The sequence below is a fragment of the Notamacropus eugenii genome, chromosome 2 (genome assembly GCF_028372415.1).
Source record: "Notamacropus eugenii isolate mMacEug1 chromosome 2, mMacEug1.pri_v2, whole genome shotgun sequence".
Classification (NCBI taxonomy): domain Eukaryota; kingdom Metazoa; phylum Chordata; class Mammalia; order Diprotodontia; family Macropodidae; genus Notamacropus; species Notamacropus eugenii.
In genome coordinates this window covers 257,186,879-257,212,132 of record NC_092873.1, presented here as the reverse complement: position 1 = coordinate 257,212,132, position 25,254 = coordinate 257,186,879, and the positions used below count along the sequence as shown (strand labels likewise).

The following is a 25,254-nucleotide window of genomic DNA, read 5'->3' as shown; positions in this document are numbered from 1 at the left end:
AGATAGGATTGGGGACATAAATACAGGGAATGCTCTGGGCAAGAAGAAGGACTTACCCCTTCTTAGAGACTAAAACAGAAAAGGAAAGAATGTGGTATAAGACAGAAAGATTTTGAGGTGTGAAGTAGAGGGGACTAGGGAGCTCAAGGTCCTCTTGCTTAGATGTGGTCAAGATGTATTTATTAATACATCTAACTAAGTGCTAGGTAGGCAGGATGCTAAGTGCGGGTAATACAAATGTAAGCAAAAAGACAGTCCCTGTCCTCAAGGAGCTTACAATGTAAAACACAACACTCACTGGGGAGCTGATTTAACAGGTGACTGGGGAGTAAACCTGAGTTCATATAATCTCTAGAGGCATCATGAACTCTGCTTAAGGAAAAAATAAAATTTTTATTTAAAATAAAGTATTCAAAAACATTTAATAGATGTTTCAAAAAATAGGGTAAGATAAATAAGCATCACTAAATACATTATGTATAAGTTCAGGCTAAAGAACACTTCCATCCTTCCAAAAATTACTAGCGTCAGTAGTCTCTCCATTGGTATGAATCATGCCCTTGATCACATTGGTAAACTATTTCATGAGTTTGTATGGTAGAAGAGATATCATCACAACTATGTATAGCCACAAAGGGAAGCGGGCTGGTTGCATCAAAAGGGTAAGAGAAGGATGATCTATGTGATACACTGGTGAACCTCTTCCCAATCCTCTCTCCCCACATTTTCCACCCCAGAAATCCCCTTCCAGATATGGAAGAAATCAGAGGAAGATTTCCAGTGCACTGCATGGCTCCTCCCTGAAAGATTTATCAAAGGACACAGACAAAAGTTGCACAGAATGAAAAGATATGAAAGTGTTGCCAAACACATTAGTGAAAAGAGTACCCACAGTGATATAATAAACATAAACAAATACATTTTATAAAATTAACAGATAACTAGATGTATAAACAAATAAAAAAATAATCAATCAATAAACATTTATTAGGTGAGCACTATGCTAACTGCTAGGGATACAAAAAGGGGCAAAGAAAATTCCTACCCTCAAAAAGCTAACAATCGAATGGGAGAGAAAATATGCAAACACATATATACATAAACAAGCCAAATACAGGATAAACAGGAAATAATTAAGAGAAGGAAAGCAGAATTAAGAGGGATTGAGAAAGGCTTTCTTTAAAGACCTATTAAATGAAAGAAAGAAATAACAAAAGAATGAATAAACAAATATATCTCTACTTTGCAGACACAAGAATTTTCAGGATGTACATACAGCACAGGATGTCTTGGAGAGATATGAGAAAGAGAGAGAGATATATGAGAGAGAGAGAGAGAGAGAGAGAGAGAGAGAGAGAGAGAGAGAGAGAGAGAGAGAGAGAGAGAGAGAGATTGAGAGACAGACAGAGAGAGATAGAGAGAGACAGAGAGAGGATATGTGTGTGTGTGTGTGTGTAGTGACTGATTTGTGGAGAGTTTGTGGAAGAGGAAGGTAGAGGTTAGGAGGGAATGGCAGGTTTCAGGAGGATGAGGCAGATAATCCATCTTGGGAGAAAGGGAGACACGTTGGGTGACTTTGGCACCCCGAATTTTCATTTAAGTATTTTCATTAAGAAAGATCGCAAGCATTGTTCATTGTAGAGATGCTGTGGTATGGAAGGTGTGGGCACTGTGGGTATGGGCTCAATTTGGTTCGTGTAACAGGATCCTCAGAGACATTTTTTTCCTTCAGTTTAGCCAAAGGAGGAAGTACAGATTAATGATATCCCCACCCCCTTTCCCCTCCTTGGGTATCTATGCAGGAAGCCCTTTCCTGCTTCCTGTAGTCAGAAAAATCTCAGACTGTTGTGTCTTCCACTATCTGTGTGTATTCCCATCCTCGGTGAGTTTTCTATTCATTTCCCTTTCTGTTCTATTTTGTCTTCTCTGATAACATAAAACTAATTTAGAGCTGTGGCTTTGTTTGTGAGATTTTTTTAGGGGAATGTAGAAAGTAGGGAAGTACCTTCCAGGGCTTGAGTAAATGGAACTCAAAAGCTGGCCCAGGTCGGGGCGCGGCAGAGGAACAATGGGCATCCCCAAATAACTTACCAACCCCCTGGAGCTCACAGCTACCACTTTCTAAACTGGTGCAAAGTTACAAGCAGGTGAAAGAAAGACCAGGAAGGGTAATCAAAACCAGAATTCCCCTAGAACTTTTGTTCTTTAATGAGCCCAATGGCCCAGGACAAGGGCCAAAGAGAAAAGGGACCAGGTCCTGGGTTAGTCTATTCTTGTATCTCCTAGCAATGTTACAAAAGTAATTTTTAACTGTGGGCCTTTGGAATTTGGGATCAATACTGATTTAGGCTCAATATCAGTGGCTGAGGGAATACCATTAGTAATCATGGGTGTCATTTGCAGAGGCCCTTTTGAAATTACTTATTTGTTGAATGAAGATGATTATTTCAGAATTCTACTAAATGTGAATTAGTTGGGGTAAAAATTCTTAAAGACCCAATATAAACAGCCAAATTTAGATAATCAGTGTATTTATATTAATTACTATGAGATTCAATTAAGTGAAGAGGGAGAAAGCAAACAAACTGAATATCATAAAGTGGCAGTCTTTGTTAACCACAGTAGAATATTATATCACATAGTTCATTCTTAGGAAGCTGTGCTTTATTGAAAAACACTACAAACTGAATAATGAATGGGAATTATATGGTATTATTCCTGGGAATTATCAAATTATATATTTTTATGAAGTTGGTGTTTGCATTGACTGATTAACTCAATGGGGCTTGAAGTCATGAAAAACAGTATGAATGCTTCATTTTCTCTTTTGCTCGACAGGTTTGTATTTTGGACTCTATTTCTCCTCATACCACAGAATGTTCCTGTAAAATGTCCTGCTGTGATTTTTTTTCTCCTCTCCCTGCCCCTGCATTTCCATTAATTCTTCATTATTTAGCCTGTCCCGGTGGTCAAGAAACAATCTTACTTTTACTTATACCTTTTATGTCATGCATTTTCTTATGTGTGAAAATGCCCAAAGGTATTGTCTTTTGCCATCTGCTTTTTTTTCCCCTTTCTTCCTCATTCTTATTGCTGTCTTCCACACCTTCCCAACATTTAAAAACAATGTCCTCAGAATGAACATGAACGTCAAAGGAAGAGAGGCTTAATATCAGAACTGTGGCATATGGTCACATTACATAAGGTCCTAACCTAATAAGGGAGGAAAGAAAAGTCTATATAGATTGTGCTGAAATTGAAAGGTTGTGATCTTTTAAATATTTTGCAATTGTTACAGAATCACATAGTTTGTCACTAATTTCAGAAAGCACAGACATTAAAGCAACTGACATTATTAAGGCTATTTGAAACATAGCTTCGTCTGACTTTCAGAGGCCACTGGCATGGATCAAACTGTATGATTCATCAGAAATATTTTCTACTTCATTTTATTTTGTGTTAGGCATACAATCAATACAGAGAAAGGAAAAGCATTTAGAGTAAAAAAATATCACACAGTTGGAAAACACTTTGATCATGCAGCTATATCACCTGAGTTCAATTTAATTTTTCTACATTTTGAAAGCTCTAACAAGTTAACATCTTTATCAAACTGGACTTTATTTTTTATTTATTCATCTAACTATCTATTTGGAAGGCTGACGTTCCCCTGTATCATCTAGGCTGCAGGAACTGTGTGCCCAGTACCAGTACTGATTGGCAGGGAAGCTATAACCTGCTCTGTTTGTGACCTGTATCCATTCACCCTTCCTTAAGCAGCCTAGTAGCCCTCTCACTCCCAGGGGCTTACCACACAGGTGTCAGAGTAAGTACAGGCTTAATCAGGATTTAGCCCTGTTGCAGCTCATAACTCCTGAGCTCAAGTGAACCACTAGCCTCAGCCTCCCCAGTAGCACAAATTGCAAGCATGTGTCATCATGCCTGGCTCAAGTTATATTTTAAATTGGTTTTAGTACTATTATTTTTAACTCAAGCAAACAATGATGAAGTTGTTTGGGGAGGCCACATAGCACAGTGAAAGGATTGTTATATGTACATTTCTGGAGGTTCTAAGAAAGAACCTGACAGCTAACAAAATAGTCCCATCTCTGTATTATACCATGGTCCTGGTCCAGCATGTTCTGGTTAACTGAATATTATGGTTAATCAAGCATTATCTCATGTATTATTTATGGATGATCAGTTTTCAAGGAATTAGATTAGAACAAAATACTATAAACATTAAATCTACCCTTAACACAATTATATATTGCTTTGGTGGTTTAGAAATCATGTATACAGAAAGGTATTCAATAAGATTGCAGACCTGGAGCAGGTTGTTTTCTAGTAGAATCTCTTCTCACTCCCTGATTTAACTCTAGGTAATGATTGGAAGTTTACAAATTGTCTTGCCCACAGCAACATTGTGAGGGAACTAGCTTGGTCATCATTATCTCCATTTTGCAGATGAAGTTGGGGCTTGGTGAGGGTAAGGCAGTGCCCATGATCACACAGCTTTCTAGCAGCATCAAACCTGAGTCCTCTGACTCCTTGTTCAGAATGTTCTGCCTCTCCTAGCTAATGTTGCTAGACAAACTTCCAGTGATGCTCCACCCTCGCTACAATGTGTTGTAAAACAGCAAGACTCAAGCTTCAAACGTTTCACCTCTTTACAAGATGGCAAAGAAACATTTTGGCAAGAAGTTACTTTTCACTAAAACCAATTACACAATGTTGAACAAAATGCTTTTATGAAATAGTTTGTTGTTGATTATTGGTTCATGTGTTAAGACACAGGCAGTCATCTCGGTATACTCTAGGTTATTCTCTTCTAAATCTCCTTTCTCTATCCTTCCATCATGTAGGAATGTGCCCAAATGGAATCTTTCTAAGTACTGCACCAAACAGAGAAATCTTTAAAAATTCAGATCCTGCTTTTAGTCAATGAGTTCTGCAAACATTTATTAAGAATCTGCTATTTGCTAGCTTTTATGTAGTGCTTTAAGGGGGATATAAAGATAAATACAGCAAAGACCTTACTCCGAAAAGGATTGTAATAAAAGAGACTATAAAAAATAGGCGAAGTTGTGAGGTTCATGGTTATTTGGAAAGACAGAGAAGGAGATTTTTTTCAACCTAACTTGAGTACACGGGCATCTAGATGGAACAGTGGATAAAATACTGGGCCTGGATTCAGGAGGACCCAAGTTCAAACCCAACCTCAGCCACTTAATAGCTGTGTAACTCTAACACTGTTTGCCTCAGTTTTCTTCTCTGTAAGATGAGATGGAGAAGGAAATGGCAAACCAATCCAGAATGTTTGCCAAGAAAACCCCAATCAGGGTCACAGAAAGTTAGACACAATTGAAATGACTCACCAACCAACAACTTGATTCTTTAGAATGGTTACAGGTCCTGGAAATAGAAGTTCAGAATTGTGACACTGGTGTGGTAGACAGTGCTATTCAAATCAGGTCTCTAATATTTTCATCAAACAATTTTGGAATTGTATCCAGGACTACTAACTGTTCCCTTGAAATGTGAGGTAGTTGTGTCATTTGCACATAAATGTGAAAGAGTCACCACATTGCCTGGAGAAGTTTCCAGATCCATGTTAAGAAAAGGTCAGCATGAAATGCTTCTGTCATTATGGTTGTGTACATCAAACCCAGCTTCCTTGAAATAATGGAGACTTTTATTATGTCAATATTACTTAGAGTAGAAATTTTTTATGTTTTCAGAAACTTCAAGTCTGGTTGATGTTATCTTAATAAAATGAGAGTATTCAAGTGACCAGGATCCTGTTAATCAAGTATACTCTCTCTGACACTTGCATGAACTGCCTTTGGCTTGTATTGATTAATTCGTCCTTCTACCACATATTACTTTGTAATTAAGCACCTACCATGTAGAGAACTCACAGGTGTTAAGGGGAGTGTATTTACAAAAATAATAAAATCATGGGGCTTCATTGACTTACACAGTTTGTTGTGTAACTCAATGTGAATTTTATAATGCTCTGGTTAGATTGTCCCTCAAGACACTGCTGTACAGCAGAAAGAACACTGCCCTCTGATTGCTGGTTCTGTCACTTAGTTATAAAGCTTGGGCAAGTCACTTAATCCCTGTAGGCCTCAATTTCCTCATTGGTAAAATAATGGATTGAACTAGGTGGTCTCTAAAGCTCCTTTCAGATCAGACATTTAATGATTCTGTGTGGTCATGCTGGGAAACTCTGTTTTATTCATTCAGGGTTGTGAGCTCTGAACGATAGACAGATTATCAACTCTATCCAATAGCAGTGAAGCACTGGTATTGGCTTCTGATGTACATGGCACATGCATTAATTTTATCTTTTGTGGTACTTCTTGCCTTTTAGAGGTTCATTAACTACCATTTTATGACAACTCTGCTAATAAAATTTTCATTGTCATCATGATCAATATTTATTGAGCATTCATCATGGTACCATGCTATATCCCCTAGGGATTTTGCAGATTATGTACCTGCAACATATCCTTGTTCTGTGAGAATTTACAATCCGAAAGAAAACTGGAAAGAAATCTACCCAGAGAGACAAATATATTTGCCACAGTCAAAAATCTTTCAATGATTAGCAAATCATGAGGTTGTACTTTTCTTATAATGTACCTTTGTTCTTAATTTTATGATTTATCTGACTGTTATGTCATTAAATGATGTGCTTTAAAAGAAGAAAAATTTATCACTTAGGCAGGCTCAACAAACACTGTTCAAATGTGCTAATATCCCCAATGGAGACACCAACCATAACTTAACCCAACAATTAGGCTGAAAACAGAGGTGTCCAAAAAGGCATATTTTATTAACTTGTTGATCACTGACACCTATGAGCTGAAGAATTCTATGAATTCTTTAAATATTCAGTCAATATTGTGTGTAATACATGGTGGGGTGCTAAGGGAGAGAGCATGATGTACTGGAAATAGCCCTAGACCATTAGGTTAGGAGACATATCTTTAATCACTCTGTGATCCAGTGTGTACCTTCACTCTCAGAGACTCAGGTTTCTTATTCTATAAAACAGGAATGAGACTTATGTTACCTGTACTGCACAGGGTAGTCATAGAGAAAGTACTTTGACAAAACTTTTAAAAAGCTACACAAGTAAGGGCAGCTTAGGTGACATGGTGGACAGAGTGTGGGGTTTCAAGTCAAGAAGAATGGAGTTTGAAATTTGGCTCAGACACTCACTAGCCATGTGACCCTTGGCAAATCACTTAGCTTCTCTGTGTCTCAGTTTCCTCATATGCAAAATGGCTATAATAATAGCACCTACCTCCCAGGGTTATTGTGAGGATCAGATGATGGAATAATTGTAATAATAATAATTGTAAAGCACTTAGCACAGAGCCTGATATAGTACATAAAAATGTAACTATTACTATTGTTTTCTTGTTGTCATGGTACTTGTTACTATTTTTCACTTTTATTTTTATAGAACAGAAAATAATAGACATTTAATTAGTGATTGTTGATTGATTGGCTGCTTGGCAACTTTGTGAGCGTTCTATAGCTGTGGCTATATTTTATATCTATCTATCTATCTATCTATCTGTCTGTCTGTCTGTCTGTCTCAATCCCTAATATCTAGTCCAGTGCCTTGCACCATACTAGGGTTTCTTCAATATTTGTGAATTGAATTAAGTAGGATCCTTGCCCTCAAAGAGCTTACAGCTCTTTAGGGGAGATACCACAAATAACAATCATATAAAGCTGGGTGTGATAAGTGCATAGAAAAGTGCTATGAGAGGTCCAAAGAGGAAAACATTTCCACCTTGGAAGGATCAGTAGTATTAAATTTAGGAGGCTATCTTCACCTTATTCTATTAAGACAGAGAAAGCTTCACAAGGAGAGTAGGTTTTGAGTTACTTTTAAAAGATGGAAAGGTTATGGGAAATATATAGTATAGAAGAGTGGTGGGAGAAGAAATAAGCATTCATATAGTACCTGCTGTGGCATCATGCTAAATACTTTACAAATATTACTTCCATGTAGCCTGTGTGAAAGTTTACAGGTAGGAATTTTCTATGCATGATTTCCTTTGCAACAGTCTCTGTATAGAAAGTTGTAAATAAAATTTGTTTGTGCCTTGTGCAAGAATTTATTAGGTTGATATATATTTATTTCATACATTATGGAAAAAATCAATAAAAAGGAAATTAAAAAAACCTTGTAAGGACATAATACTCCTTTAGAATAAACATTAGGTACTTGTCTTATTTTGTGCTATCTTCATCTGTGAAATTAGGTAATCTTTGTACCATAACTTGCCAATATTAACAATCATTTATTGTTAATAGTGGCTACTCACTGCTATATAATAATTATGTGTTACAATTTATTCCTTCCTAAATCCATATACAGATTATAAGATCAGTTTATGACCATTGCCAACCCAATATGCCAAACTCTATCTTTCAGTACTTTCAAAAAGACCTGCTTTCTTATTAAGGTAGTATATCACATTAATACTATTTAAAATCATTCCAATTGCTTTTTGTTATGGGCTATGGGGGAAAATATTCACTGTGATGAAAAGTTTCATTTCAAATCCACTCTTTACCATATGGTTAAATGCTAACGGTAGCCCACTATTTCCTTTCTTAAACTCACCCAAATCAAACTCAATGGAGGTTATCCAAAGGATGTACATAACATAATGCTCACACCTCATTCAGTAAAGGAATGTGAGGAGAGTTCCTGTATAGATTTCTCTGACTGGTTCTTCTATTTGTAGTTGCCTACAAATAGAGCTTATCTGTCCATTCCTTTTGGTTCTGACTTTTGAAGGAAGCCAATGGTAAGAAGAAATGCCCCCAGTAGGGAGGGAGACTATCCTATCATACCAGCTCATGTCATTTTCTACATAATAAGCCAACTTATAAGACAATAGACAATTATTTTAAGGTGGAAAGTTACCTTCTCTTTTTCTCTCCTCACCCCAAATAATGTGTTACCATTTCTACTAGGAGATGCTAATTCACACAGTTTTGGATAGAGATTTTATTAATGAAATGTAAATCTCAAACCATACCTTCCTTCAAATTAGTTCATGTTTTACGGCACACAAAGAAAAGTGATCTGCTGAATTATAAAGAATATTTTAGTAGATCAGGATTTTGTGGAGGCTTTTTTGTTATTTTTGTTCAGCACTAAAAACCCAGGAAGCTATAGTAAAGGCAGTGAATATCAAACTATACATATAACCAATGAAGCATTAAATCTGACACTGCATCAAAAGTAGCAGCATAGAACGTAGATTTATTACTCTACTTTGATATATTTGTTGACATTGAAATGGCTTACTTAATATTTTGAATACTAATGGCAGCAGGAAATAATATTATTTTTGACAGTCTGGGCTAATGATTTGAAAGAAGCAACTTCTGGCTTGAATTTTGATCTCTAATATTTTTCTTTTTCTAATTTGTATTGTTTATAAAATCTTACATCTAGCCTTGACAGGTCATAAAGGATTGCATCTTAGAAAAAAGCAATGATCCTCAGCACCAGTCTGTGAATCAAAGCTATTCTAATTCTTTATTCTAGTTTTAACTTTACCCTGTATGATAAATCAGATACACTTTTGAGGCCAAATTTTGAGATACATGCTGGATTACAAACATGAATACAACTAGTTTAACCTCATTGAAATTCAAATTGACTATTAAGTCATACTCGCATAGATGATGGCAATAAACTAGAAAACTGTGAAAATAAAAGGAAACACCACTGAAGGTATGTGGACCCAAACAGGCCACTTCCATATGCTTTTAAATGCCTGACAGCTTTGCTGTTGAAATCACAGCTCTCTTCTCTGTGACATCCATATGGAATGTGCAGATTTAGAGCTAGCCTTTTCTAAGATACTCACAGTCTTATTTGCTATGTAATTGCACTGAATATTTGGGAATGGTAATTCATAATTTTATTTCAAATAAAGTCTACATATACCAAGTTCTCCTGCCCTGACTCTAAGAATAAATCTGAGGATACTGTTTTAAATTTTCATTTGTAGGAACAAATTGCTGAATGCACTTTATCAGAATAACCAAAGAAAATTAGATCTGGTGACAATATATGCTAGTAAGTTCACTGTGTCTAATTGATACTCTCCATTTAAATAAAACATGAAATTAATATATAAATGGCTCAATTGTGCTCTGAATTCTTTGGAAAAGTGAATGACTATTTTATTTAGGACTGGCTCAGGACAAAATCATGACGGAGACAAAATTCTTGTGTTTTCTGCCTTTTTTCACTTCCTTTTTGCATTTCCTGCTTCCCTTTAGGCTTCATTCCTCAAATAAAGCTCGAAGGTAGAGACCCTGGGACTGGGTGAGACTAAAGGCAGAAACTTTTGAGGGCAGCTAAGGGATACTTTTTTGCCTTTTAAAGCCTTCCTTCCCCCCAATACCTCTTCCTCTCCTTTTATTGGAAGCTGCTTTATTCTAGAACATTCTTTCCCTTCAGCAAAATAGAATCCCCGTGGTATCCTGGGGCATGCTTCCTCCTCAAATGGGGCACACATCCTACCCAGGTCCCTTCTGCATCTTCCCAGCAGCTGTCAGTCCTTTAGCATCACAGAAACCTATATAGTTTGCCCAGGCTAACCTTTCTCCTTACAAAGACATAGTCCAGGTAAACTGAACCTCCTCTTCCCACTAGGTTCATGCTGGCTGTGCCTCTGAGGCTTCCCAATATCTTCTATACTAGTATCTTGCCAACCTAAGGTCCTCTACCACTGCAACATCCCATGGAAAAAGACCAGGGCAAGTCCTCAGTCAACTGGTGAATTTTTCTTTTCTTTTTTTCTTTTTTTGGTGCTACCAGCCTCCTTACTCTTTCTCCAACTCCCCTGCCAAAGGCATCTTTTATTAGGCCTACTGCCCTTCTACTCTTACCGCTCACTTTCCTAAGAAAATCTGCTCTTAGGAAAGGATTGTAAATAGATTCTCATTAAGGGTTAGTTGCCTTCCAGGGATAACTGCCTTTAAACAGGAATCAATGTGGAATGTTCACATTAAGTATTACTCAGAAAGGGTAGAGCTGTAGTTTTACTCAGCAACATTTTATGTTGGCACTAGTGAAACCATAACAGATAAGTGGTTGACTAATCCCTACACTCATGAGGTTGGCCCTCCCAACTATGTCCCCTTTCAAAACTTCCCCATCCTAAAACCCTATTTACTCTGGATCCTGTTTTCTCTTCCACCACAATGCAGTAATTACATAAACTAATCCCTGATGATTTGTTATTCCTCCCAAATAACATAATACCTTAATCTAGTTAAATAATATAGTTTCATATAGAGAATCTTTACGAATGGCTAGTTATTTCAGGCTCTTGTTAGTTACTGAAGTAGATAAATTTTCATATGGCATTTTTGCAATTTTTAAAACATATCATCTAGATAGCTCCTTAAATGTACTGTTCCCCAATCATTCTTAGAAATGCAGGTTCAAAGCAAGGGTCAACAAACTATGGTGTACCAAAGGTGACATGTGAATGGGTTTTCAGTGGCAGGAAGGATGGTGTTCATTGCCATGCTTCAGGCTGTCTCCATTAGTGAATCCTTTCCCACTTTCTCCCTACTTTGGGATAATATGCTTAATTGTTAAAAGTCAAAATTTGTTTTGTTTCTGTTCCAGTGACCAGTTTTTTGCCCTTCACCCATCTCCTGGCACTCCCATCCTCATCCCATAAGACCCTGAGTATCTTCTATATGCTGCCTTTATCAAATTTCTCATTCATTTATTCATCAAAAAACTATTCATTAACCATCTACTATATACAGAATGCTATGAAGAGTTAGGTTTTTAGGGGGAAAGTAATCTCTGCGGTACTGGAGAAAGCACTGAACTTGGAGTCAGTTGGAAAGTACAGGATTTCATCTCAGTTCTGCTATTTACTTACTATCTGTGTGATACTGGAAAAGCCACTTATTTCTCTAGGTCTCAGTTTTCTCATCTGTAAAATTAGAGGATTGAACTCGATGATCTCTAATATCCCTTCTAGCTCCAAATCTTGTCATCCTATCATTCCTTGTAAAGCAATTTCAACTTCAGTGTCTGATAGTCCTCCCTATCTCCTACTCAAGCTTTCTGGAAACATTTTTAAATAAAAAGAGAAGATTCTTATCTCAAATCTCTAATCAGTAGAATTTTTATACAACCTGACAAGATGAAATTCAGAATTTTAGGTAATGTGGAGAGGGCAACAGAGAACCATTCTGATGTTCTTTCAAAGCATATCAAGTAGACAAGTACCTATTTTCTCATACTCGTACCACTCAGTTTCCACTTTACCCCCAGGTTGTAATGGCCAAAATGACAGTGCTGAGAAACTTTGTACATCACTTTGGAGAACCAGTTAACCTAATGAAATGGTGGGAGAAGCAGAGGACTGTTAAACCAAAGGAAAGTCATAGTGATGCATTTTTGCCTCATTGGTCATGGTGGTCTGAGAGTGGAATCATAAGCAAGTTTGACCAAATTTCAAAGAAATAATAAATAATGCAGTTAAATGACACCAGTGGTCAGGTAGGTGTGCCTGGGTTAGAGAAAGGAAGCAAAAGTTAAAAAGAATGTTTCAAAATGCATAGAACTTTGCTTATGCACAGTGATTTAAGGAAAATTACTGTGATTCAGTGCATCACTTTTCAATAAAAGGCAATGTGGTGTAATAGAGGCAGCAATTGACTGAAAGTCTAAATAACTGGGTTCAAGTCCTAGCTTCACTGTCTGCTACCTATCTGACCCTGGAAAAATCATTTAATCTCTCTGTACTTCAATGTCCCCTTCTGTAAAGTGACTTTGGAACAGGTGACCTTCAAGGTACCTTCTAGCTCTGACTTCCAATGAGTCTAACTTTTCTCCCACAGGTTAAAAGTAAGGGAAGTAAGGAAAAAGTGTGCTTATGTCATTTGGGATAAAACATTTTGATGCACCATGAGCAATTTTACTTTTCCTCTAATTGCAAATCCTTTTATTTGCATAATCTTATTCTCAGGACAGAAATGGTACTGCTTACTGTTGGGGAATGGGGTGAAGAAGGCAAAGAAAAAATTGTGTTGGGTCTACTTCTAACGGGACTAGATCTGTCAATGTGGCCTGTATGGAAAGGAGTTACATCAATGTAGAAACTACTAGATTTGGAATATGAAGACCTGCCTTTGAATCCTATCTCTTTTCCTTACTGTGGGCAAGTCATTTAAACTCTCAGCCTCAGTTTCCTCATACGCAAAAAGAAGGATACTATATACTACTACCTCAGAGTTTTTGTGAGGCATACATTGTGTATATCAGTCATTCAGTCTGCCAACAAGCATTTATTACGTGCTTACTATGTGCCAGGTACACCCTAAGCCGTGGGGATACAGAGAAAAACAGTCCTTGGAGTTCTATCGGGAGATAATGTGAAAACTTCTATGTATATACAAGATATATACAGAGCAAAAGGGAAATAAATCACCATGTAATGATTAATGTGAAATGTTGTTATTATTAGATGGCCACGTCTGCTTACTTAAGCTTTTTTTCTGTTTAACTCTAAAGTGATAAGGGTAGGAGAGGAAGGAATAAAATAATTTGCTTTTGGAGTCTCTGAATATTTTTTGCAGACATGGACAATTTGGTAGTATGGAGCAGTGGTAAGAACACTGGATTTGGAGTGTGAAAACCTGGTTTGGAATCCTGGCTATTACTTGCTATTCTGTGTGACTCTTAGCAAGTTTCATAACATCTCTGGCCTCAGTGCCTCCCTAATCTGTAAAATGAGGGGTTGGATGGTCTCTAAGTCTCTTCCAGCTCTTAATCACATAAACTCAAGAGACTGATTATAGAATAACATACAAACAAGTACAGGATAAAAGAATAAAATGTGTCCTCTTTGGTATTAGGAAGGTATGGAACACAATCATCAACATAATAAATACAGGGTCGGCTCATCCAGGTACTCTGACTTCCTAGAGGTACTATATTCTGCTAAATCATTAGCTTCAAAGCACAATGTTTGCGTGATCACTGGTAGAAGAGTCCAAGGATTCAATCTTTTTGGCTAAGCCCTTTGGCTCTGGTTTCGGATACACATTTATTTCTAATTGTTGACCTATTATGCTATCATTAAGCCAAAACTATTATCAGACTCTGTGTTAGAGTTAAAAGAGTAGCATTCTGGATTCATCTTACTGTACTAATGCTAATTTGACGTCTTTGTGACAGGAAGAACCATTGAGATGACTCTGATTTTCCCCTTCTATTAAGTAACCTATCTGGTCAGAAAGGAAGAATGTCTGGTGGTCAGAGGAAGCTAGCATGGTCCATAGGACAGAGTAAAATCTTTACCTATTTGAGTCAAGGGTTGCTTTTCTCCCCATATTGGCTATGAGAGAAAACAGTAACTGGACTGGATGATCACAGCGTCCTGTTATTCTACCTCCGTCCATTTAAAGTCATTTCCTGTATCTTTTGCTAAGGGCAGTATGTGGCTATGCAGGAGCCACATCTTTTTCAAAAACTTTTGCAGAAGGGAAATTACACCATATATTAAATATGATAGAGCCTGACTGGCAGTGATAGAGTGGAAAAAGTCTGACAGGGTTTCAAATGCCCGTTCTGGTACCTAATTAGCTACATGACCACCTAACTTCTCTCAGAGTCTCAGTTTCCTTATCTGTAAAATGGGAATGATGGCAACTCCACTATGTATTTCATGGGATTGTTATGAGGAAAGCATTTTGTAATTTACGAAACACTATAAAATTGTGAATTACTATCACATGGGCATGCATGTCACTAGAACAGAGGCTGCAGGGCATTCCATGATGGAGAACACCTGAAGGGGTGAGCCTAGCTCTTAAGAAGCATATCTTGAACCTTTGCTAGATGGCATTCTGATCCCAGGGAGGCACAAAGGGTTTCCATTTCTGTTGAAGGTGTTGCAGCGAAAAGTCTCCTGCCTGCCATGACAATCATTCCTCCTTCTATTGTTTTGTTCCTCCTGCAGTCATTTTAACTTGGAGGGGCAAATAGGTCCCACTCTTTGTTGTGGCCAAAATATTAATTCCCTTAAAGCTGAGTTTCAGTTTTATCTTCTGCTTAAGTATGTTCCTTTATGGCAGTCCAAGACAGTCTTAGTAGCCCTGCCTCTTTCAAGTAAGTATTCTCTACTTCATATCATATAGGAAGAAAAAGTCATTTTTTTTTTCGTATTTGATTCCTTTAGTCATCTACACACTGGATTTTTCTTAATGCATTTCTCCTTTAGAATGAATATCTTTATAGATGAACAAATTGCTCTTTTTTAAAAATCAGATTCATCCCATACAGAGAAAGGAATAGGCTTTCTTTTTCTTAAATGCCAAGGCACTGTGGTAAGCACTTTTACAATTATCATCTCATTTGATCTTCACAGCAACCTTGTGAGCTAGGGGCTATTATTATTGCTATTTTATATATGAGGAAACTGAGGCAGACAGAAGTTAAGTAACTTATGCAGGGTCACACAGCTAGTAAGTGTCTAAAACCATATATGAACTTGAGTCTTCTTGATTCCAGGACCGGTTCTCTATCCACCAGGCCACGGAGTTTCTCCCACCTACAACAGGTAACAGTACTTTGATTAGATGCAAATGGCACTTTTTACTTGCTAAAAGTATGGTACCCATTTAAATTTTGAAAATGTATCTGTCTATACAAGTATCACCATATTCTGTTTGTTGGTTTGTGAATCTTATTTACAGTCACATATAAATAATATATTTATCTTTTACAAATGAAAATGAAGAAACTTCTAATTCTAGATGTTGAAATAATACTCATATTTTCACAACAGTTTATTGTTAGCTATTATTTCTACACCTAAACAGAATGGGAAGTTAAATTTACTGGAAAGTGTCTAGCATCAGGGAAAATGTGAATGTAGAATTTCAAGGAAGTGACAAAAAAACTGGTATTTAATATTTGATTTCAAAATCTATTTATACATGGAGTTTTGAAATATACACCTAGGTTTACTTGCTTATTGGGGGGATTATTTAGCTCTTAGCATTTTGAAGGAGCAGGTCTTACTTTTCCCTATTTGGGAAAAGACTGAATAGACAGTGATCATTATTTTAACTGCAGAAGACAAAGTCTATAAGCTGATCTTTAAATAGTGATAAAAGCATAGGTCAAACAAAATTTGTTGAAAAAGAGGCTCTGATCTTTTAGTAAGAGATTAAATATTATGGTGACATACAGAGCAGGAGGGAAGTTTTCTTCTGCCAATAAAAATGATTTCACTGAGGGGAAAAAAAAAACTAACCAATACCTCTCACCTTTGAGAAAGATTTAAAGAACTAAGAGGAAGCCAGAAAAATTGATACTTGTTACAAATATCTACTTCTTGAAAGGAAAAAATTAGTATCCTAAAGAGAAATTTGATAGAAAGCAAATCAAGCAAATATCAAAACAAAATGCCCAGTAATATTATTTCAATAAAATGTGGTGCCTTCCTTTTCTTTCTTGCCCTACTCATCATTCATCAATATATCCCTTTTTCTTTATCAATAATATATCCAAATCTAATTATAAGAGATATACCCAGCCAGAGAACCTGGAAGATCTGATATCAGTTGTGACAAAACCTCCTTTTTGGTTTTGTTTTGTTTTTTTGTAAATCTCAAACATATTAGGTCTGACTAGTCTCCCTGATCTCTGGGTCTCTGTTTCAAACCCCTGTATGGATCCATAAGCCTTTGACCAGCACTGCATTTATCTCCCAACCTTCACTGAGCTTTTCTCTTACAACTTGGCTTTGTTCTCTTTGCACTTTGCTAAGCTCCTTTTGCTTCCTGACCTCTCCTGGGAACTGACAACCTGCTTTGATCTTTCTGTAGCTGAGGCCAATCTCTATATTGTCCAGCTCTTTATGCCTTGGCTTCTGTAACATACTCATATAGGTTCCAATTTCCCCATATCCTATATGTGACCTTTCAAAGAAGAAGGAAATATGGGATTATTTCCCCTTGTGTTTAGAAATATGCATAGTAATATAGTAAATAATGGGAAGAACCTAGAAGTAAAAGTTTTTGGAATACAGTTCAGGGAAAATTAAATTCTAAGACAGCATGAAAGTGCTGAAGATTTGGTCATAACAACAACAGTCTATTGAAAGATACCTAAAGAATATATGATACTTAGTTTGAGGTCCAACTAATATTAGTGAATCACATAGCTATTCTAATGTGATCAAGAGCATCTTTTGAGGGGAATTTATGAAGATAGTACTTCACATAAACAAAAATCTCTCCAATTCCGCCATAATTTGCATGCTACATCACTTCAAATTTTTTCCAAAATATAATTTTCCAAATTTCCAAAATTTCTAAAATATAATTTATCCTTGATATTCTTTGAAATCAGAAAATCTATCAAGACAATACATATATACCATATACTTAGAATTTAGAATATACTATATATGGTATATTACACATGGTCTTATAATTTAGCATATATAATTTATACTATAAAATATAGAGTATATATTATATAGACTACATGAGATCTAGTCTATACAATACTATATGACATATAGCATATGTGCACGTGTGCACAATATATCATAAGTATGTATATATACTATGTATGTATGTGCATTGTGTGTATGCACACATGCACACACACACACACACACACACTCACATTCACACTCCCTTTTCATTTCATCTAAATCAGGAGTTCTTGACCTGAGGCCCATAGATCTCCAAGGCTTCAACGACCAGATTTCAAAGGGGTCCCTGAACTTGGAGGGAGAAAAAAAAAACACATCTTTCTTTTCACTTACCCCAAATAAAGTTTAGCATTTCTGTCAAGTATGAATAAAAAAAAATAGTATCCTGAGAAGGTATCCATAATCTTACTCTGACTGCCAAAGAAGTCTATGACACAAAAAAGATGAAAAAACCTTGCTCTAAATCAAAACAATCTATTTTCAGATTGCATGGGACTAATTAAAACAAAATCAGGAATATTCTGAATGGACCAAATTCCATATGATTTGTAAAACTGCATAAAAGCTGCAGAGATTCATTTACAGCAAGTCCCATTAAAAAGGCCCAATTCATATATGTAAATTGACAGGTACCATCTCTCTATTTTATTGTAACATCAATTAGTCTTGTGAAGATACAAATTCTGAACAATTTGGGGACAGTGCCGATGGCTGTTTTTTGATGAGGCTGTGACACCAATGTATTTTAATAACATTGAGTTTTGCCATCACTATGCTACAGGGAAGGGGGATAGAATTAACTCTTCCTTTAGGGGATTAGAAGCGTGATGCACACTCAAGCAGTTGTTACATGAACTCATGATTTGAAAGAGAAAGGAAAAATGCCAACCAAAACCTGAGGCAAGCAAAGTTTCTTTAGTTATACAGATTAACCTTCACTGACAATTTATTTGATGGGTTCTAGTTACTGAACAGTGAGGTTTTTTTTTTTTTTCCTGGCTGATTGCTTATGTGACCAACATTTTAACCAGTTGTAGGATGGGGCAGGAAGAAGTAGAATAGAAGTCATCTCATCATATCTGCTTATGTCCATAGGATATTAGTGCTAGAAAGGACTTCAGAGTTTTAGTCTAGACCTCTCATTTTATTACTTTTAAAGTTGTATTGATGGCTTACTTTTACTTTTCTTACATTTCAATACTTTCTCAATATGCTTCTACTCCAAACTTTTTTGTCCCCAAGAACGCTTCCCTTGCAATAAAGGTTTAATTTTTGTAAGTTTTTACAGAACCATGATGCATTGACTGTTTCTCACAGTGTATATAGCATTCCATACTCCTACTCCCCGATCTCTCCACTGACATTGTGTCTTCTTTGGGGTAAAGATCAGTAATTACAATTATACAGTTTTTGCCCTTATTTTACAGAGGAGGAACCTGGGGCCTTGTGAAAGGAAATTGAAGTCATGTGCCTTGTAGAGTCACACAGCTACTTAGAGGCAGAACTAGGCTTCTGGGAACCAAAGTTTCCTAACCTGATGTGAGTCCATTCCCCTTTCTACTATATAACATAGTCTCCCTTTCCTTCTTCACCCATAACTCTCATCTTTGAGGAAAAGGGATGGGGGAGGTCATCATTATAGCTGGTCCTGGGCAAGTTTTCTGATTGTGTTCAAATAAAAATTAACCTGGGCCTTTTGACAGTGTAGGAAAAAGGTGTTAGACTGAACTATTTACCAAATTTGAAGTACTTAATACAATCCTTTATATGTGGTAGCTAAATCAATCCAAACACTCAAAATAATTTTAAGCATAAGTTCACATTATCTACAATAACAAGCATCAGCCTTCCTAGGATATTTTCTGGGATTCCTGGTCATCCAGGGCAGTTATACAAAAACACAATTTTGGCCAAACCTGGATATCAGGCCACAGTCCTTAGTGTTACAAATATGTGTCTGATATACAGATAACTGTGAGAATAATGTGCATTGAACCTTTCAACTTATTGTTGCTGTCGCTCAATTTTTTCAGCAGTGTCTAACTCTTTGTGATCCCATTTTGTGATTTTCCTGACAAAGATCCTAGAGTAGTTTGCCATTTCCTTCTATAGCTCATTTTACAAATGAGGAATTGAGGCAATCAGGGTTAAATGATTTGCCTTGGGTCACATAGCTGGTTGGTGTCTACGGCCACATTTGAACTCATGAAGATGAGCCTGGCACGCTATCCACTGAACCACCTATATATTGATACTTGATATTAAATGTGTTAGGAAAGTGGTTCATTTTTCCATGTTCTACTTTTCTTTCATGCTTTTAGTGCTGTGACTAGAGTCTACACAGCCCAAAGCAAAATGGATAATCAAGGCTAGGTAATTGTTCTTTCCCCCAATTATCCATTTATTTTAGTCAAAAGAAAGTATTTTTAGTTGGCATTTACATGGGTGATCTGTGGCAGTTCAGGCCACATGGTGTCCAATATAAGCCTCACTCATGTATCCTGAGTAATTATAATTCTAACATGAAAAGCAGTCACAAAAAACTCTTCTGTGAACTCTGAAAATTAAGAATCCAGAGAAGTTGACAGTGGCTACCAATTTATGCTACTTATTCTATGACATTTTGCAGAATAAAAGGAAACTTGGACACAAAAAACTGAATTTGTTTGTGGCCTTGAAAGACAGACATTGGTAGTGACCTCTTTCTCATTTTGCAGATGAGAAATACATGGTTTGAGCTGTGGCAGTGATTTGTTCAGTCACCTAATTAGTCTAGGCAGGACTCAAGTTTTCCTTATCACAGGCAGGATTCAGGGCAACAAGGGGTGTGTGTACGTGCACAAGGAGAGCTACTTTTAAGTATATTTTTTAATGCACATACGTATAATGCCAGGAAATTCCATTCACCATGGTATGTGGCTTTGCAAAAAAAAAAAATCCAGATCTTGTATTACAGTAGAGGTTCAAGACCTCTAACATACACAGTAGGGAAAAATGTTTGAACCTTGCCTACGGCAAATAATTGCTGTGTCTGTGATCTGTTGCCAGGGGTACTCCTAACCCCTTTCCACTTCATGCTCTGGGAATAATCAAACCAGCATGTCCAGTCCTTGAAAGGGCATATTGTCAATTTATTGATTGCCTTATGATTCCACTCACCACCCCTGTTTTTTCCCTAACCAAAAATATCATTCCTTGGCCACCATATTCTTGTATGTGCTCTCTTTCCCATTAGAATAATACCAATTATAACAATAACAGAATAATTGCAATATCACCAGGAAAGATTCTTTTCTAACTCTCCTTAATGCTAATGCCTTCCCTTGGAAATTATTTCCAATTTATCTTGTATATATCTTACTTATATATAGCTGTTTGGATGATTTTTTTGTCCCCATTCAGAACTTGAGCTCCCTGAGAACAAGGACTGATTTTTGTTTTTGTTGTTTGCCTTTCTTTGCCTTGCCAGTGCTTAGCATAGTGCCTGGCACATAACAGATAATGAATAAATGCTTTTATTATTTATTCATTCATGGCAACCAAGGTTACAAGGAAGTAGGCATGATTCCTATTTCTTCTGGCTCCTCCAAATTCCTTAAGTGGAAGAGTCGGCAATTCTTCCCAGCTTCACAAAGAAAAAATATATAACCTTGTGTATCTAGATGGAAGAAAGCTCACTCTACTACTCCTAGGCATGCATGTGTGTGTGTGGGGAGGGAGGGAAGCTGAATCTAACAAATTGAGGTGAGGGGGTTTCCCTCCTCTGATTTATAAGAGCTGGGGCTGCAGGCTGATTGACTTACGCACCTGCCCCACTATGATTAGCTTGCACAAGAATACCATTGGCATCATTCCATTGGCTTCCACTGGACAAATATACTAACTCAACCCCTTTTCATTAGTATAACATTACTTAACAAACAGTAAAGACACGTAACTCAATCCTCTGCACTTGTGCGGGTTGGGAGAGGAAGGAGGCAATGAGACAGAAGAGAATTGGTGGGCTTTTGGCAGGAGTCGATGTTTCCCTATCCTATCCTTCCCCACTTCCAGGGGCCCAGTGTCTGAGCACCTTATGCTAAGAGCTCTCCAAAGCTTCTAGAAAAGGCAATGTCTCTGGATATAATCCCCATCCTTCAACAGTACAGAAAAAATGGAAGATTTTATTGCCCAAATAGAGCCTAGAAAAGGATAGTACAGCATTAGAATTCACCAACAACCTCAGAGGTTTTTTTTTATAGGTCTATGAACTTAAGGTAATTTTCAATTTTTTTAAACTTTTAAAAAAATTTTAAATCATTACTCTTCAAAGCAAAAAACCACCATACTTAAATGAAATAGAGAAACTCATCAGCGGTGTTATTTTAAATGTGTTATTTTAAATGATGACACATTTTTACACATGAAAGTTCTGTCAGTATTTCTGACAAGGTAAGCAAAGTTTTTTCTCTTCTATTTTTTAAAAAAGAAAAACCCTTTCTTAATGTATCAAGCACGTTATCTCTTCTTGTAATCACAGGATAAATTATTGAGTGAAATTAATGAGTACCATATATGGAGAAGAAAATGCTTATCAAAATATGAAAATCCTGGACATACCAAGAGTTTCCATAAATTGATTTATTTATGAAATTATTAATTTTTACCTGGCAACCGAGAATAGAAATAAAAACAAAATAAAAACATTGTGTTTTGTCTCCTCTGGAAACTCTACTGGTCAGAACTCCATCATTGCATCTAGAATGGCATTTGTGATATTTGATCCTGTCCTTCTCATGGTATTTGTGTGCTGTTAGGAAAGTATGTATGAGCTCAGAAATATGTGACACATGGATGAGGAGTGTGTGATCTTGGCATTTAGAGTTCAAGGTTAACTCTTTTCTCATAGATAGAATTGAGGAAGGTATGATAGATCTGGGGAGTAAACTCTTCTCACTTACATATTTGGGGGTTAATTCTTCTTTGGGTCTACTGCTTTCCCCATTACATGGCCTGCAGGGGTGACAGCTAACCATGTCCTGTGCTGGCATCCACTTGTGTTTGCTGAGATATGCTCTCTGAGACAGTACCCAAGGGGTATACAGACTGGTAAAGAGTAATCATTTTCTGTGCATTCTGCTGTAGCTACTGCTCTTTTCTCAAGGTGGGCATGTCAGGGATGGTGTAGGTTTAGAATGAAGAAATTATCTGCCTTCTTGCCTTCAAATCTATCTCTCTTCCAATTGGTTAAAGGAAAAAAGTGAATGGGATCTCCCTGTGACTTCCTTTCTAATTTAAAGAGATGTAGGAAGTTAAATTCCCTTCAGGGCCACAAAAATTCAGCTTTCTTCCCCTTCTGGCATCCATCAATGCTATAGATCAACTCGTGATCTCCTTGTTGCAGTGAAAGAAAAGAATGCTATTTCATGTTTACTTTCCCAAGAGCATACATAGAAATCTGCTCAAACCCTTCTTCAGAAAGAAATTAGGGTCCCCAGATAAATTTATTTTGAAACCACTGGTTTAACATGACTCAATTCATGCCCTCCTAAGGTAACCTTGCTCTTTAACCTGCTAAAGTACCTTGTCTCAGGTCTGCTAATTTAGGAAAGGGACATCTGTAACTGCCAAAAATGCAATGTGAATTATGCTAAAAGTATTTTGAGTCATAGGATCTCGGACTTAAGAGTTGGAAGGAACCTTAAAAGCCTTCCAACCTCCTCATTTTACCAATGAGGAAACAGACCCAATGAGATTAAGTGACGTGCTCAAGATTACACAGAAAATTTTTATAAGTCTCTGAAATTTATTCATGTTTTCATAAGAAAATGGCATAGATTCAACATGGAGACAAGATGGGACATTTTATCTATAACTAACTTTGTCTACAATAACAATACCATCTTATATTTGTATCGTTCTTATGTTTTTCAAAGTGCTTTCCCATATACTATTTAATGCTATATATCAGATTAATGATACTCTATGAGGCAGCATGGCATAAGAGAGGGAGGGCCATGGAGCTAAGAAGACCCGAGTTCAAGTTCTGATCCATACTGGTTGTTTGACTCAGGGCAAGTGAATTAACTTCTCAGTGCCATAGGCAACTCTTACACTATAGACTTGCAGAGGGGGCGCTAATCTCTGTTGGTGGAGGGAATTTCCTTATTTGGATGTTCTCTAAGCCACTGAAATGACAGATTCAGTTTCCTCTATGAGATCAGGACCTCACATTCTTAGCTCTTTGCCCTCTCATCAAGGACGCGGAGTGGTATAAGGACAGTTATCCCCTTGAGCTAACTAATTCCACCTGACTTCCAAGGGTCTCACATCCCTCTTCTGCCAAGCACTTTACCCCTCCCCTACCAGCAATTCCTTTTAAAATGAAAGGCAAAGAGAGAACAGTTATAATCTGAATAGAAAATAAGGATGGTGGTTGAATGGGAATCCATTCTGACAATACACCTTCAGACAAATAAAATTACAGAGCACTTTTTTCCTCCTCTAAAGGTGATTTCAAAATAAACTCACAATCAGATGGAAACTAAAAGCCCCCAAACTGTTTCTAATGATTGTCATTAATGGTAAAACAGCCACAGTCTCTCTCTCTCTCTCTCTCTCACACACACACACACACACACACACACACACGCACATGTGCACACACACATGAGGGGAAAATTCATTTGAGTGAAAAAATACCCATTAACTAAATACATTTTTAAGTGGTTGGAAGAGGAAACTATTATAAACATTTAAGGTATAGGGTTAAGAAACTTTACCATAATAAATGACACAAGCAGCAGCATGGTGTAGTGAAGAATCCTAATTGTTTTTGAACAAGGAGATCTGAATTCAACTCTTGTCCATAACATCATTGATGGTTACCACAGGCCAAAGATTTAACCTTTCTTAGTCTAAGTTTCTTCATCTGTCAAGTGGGAAAAACACTTGCATGATCTACCTCACAAAGTTACTGTAAGAAAAACACTTCATAAAATTTTTAAAATGCCATAAAAGGGCAAATTACTCTTATTATCGCCTTCCCTAAGAAGACATTTTATGACCTCTAACCCTCCCCACCATCCTCAAAGATAAGAATGATCTTGTTCTCTTCACGTTTCTTACAACATTTTGCCAGGATCTTCTTTGTCTTTATCCTAGTCTGCCTTGTATTATATTAATTTGTGCACATGTTGAACTTTTCCCATTTGACTGGAGGCTAGGACTGTGTCAGTTTTCATTTCTGTACCTCAAATGCATAGCAGTGTCATATGCATAGTAAAATGTTTGTTGAATAAAACTGAACTGGATTGAATTTGTTGAATTCAGTTCAAGAAATTTGGCCTGTGAAGGGGAGGAAAGAAATAAGACAAAAAAAAGCTGAATGGAGCCAAGAGTTGGACAGATTCTTCCAATATTAGGGCATTTGACTATGTTTTGAGTCAAACAAAGCCCATGGAGAAGGAGAGATTGAAAATGCATAGTGATTCCTACCTATTCTGGTTTATCCTTTGTGCTGCTGTTAGCATGATCTTCCAAAAAATTTATGCAATGATTTGGTGGTGTCATTCTTTTGCTCAGACTATCTTAGTAGCATCTTCATTAGTTTCTCATTGCCTAATAAAGTTTAAACTCCACTTGACATTTAAGGCCCTCCATTATTTGGCACCACCTTGACTTTTCAGCCCTATCTCATGTTGCTCTCTTCAATGCAACCTATGCTCCAGCCAAG

The 25,254-nt window shown here is 36.9% G+C and overlaps 1 protein-coding gene and 1 long non-coding RNA gene across 5 annotated transcripts in view; one reads left to right on the top strand and one right to left on the bottom strand.

Moving 5' to 3' along the window:
• The window catches only part of PACRG (parkin coregulated), a 583,000-nt gene that overhangs the window by 105,474 nt on the left and 452,272 nt on the right, over nt 1-25,254 (bottom strand). The window lies entirely within an intron of this gene.
• The window catches only part of LOC140522368 (uncharacterized), a 112,427-nt gene continuing 88,853 nt past the window's right edge, over nt 1,681-25,254 (top strand). Inside the window, exons 1-2 of one of the 4 annotated variants that reach the window (XR_011973314.1) lie at nt 1,681-1,882; nt 15,602-15,650. This is a non-coding gene — a long non-coding RNA (uncharacterized lncRNA). The remainder of the gene's footprint in view (nt 1,883-15,601; nt 15,651-25,254) is intronic. The other 3 variants (XR_011973315.1, XR_011973312.1, XR_011973313.1) reach the window with 3 other exon arrangements.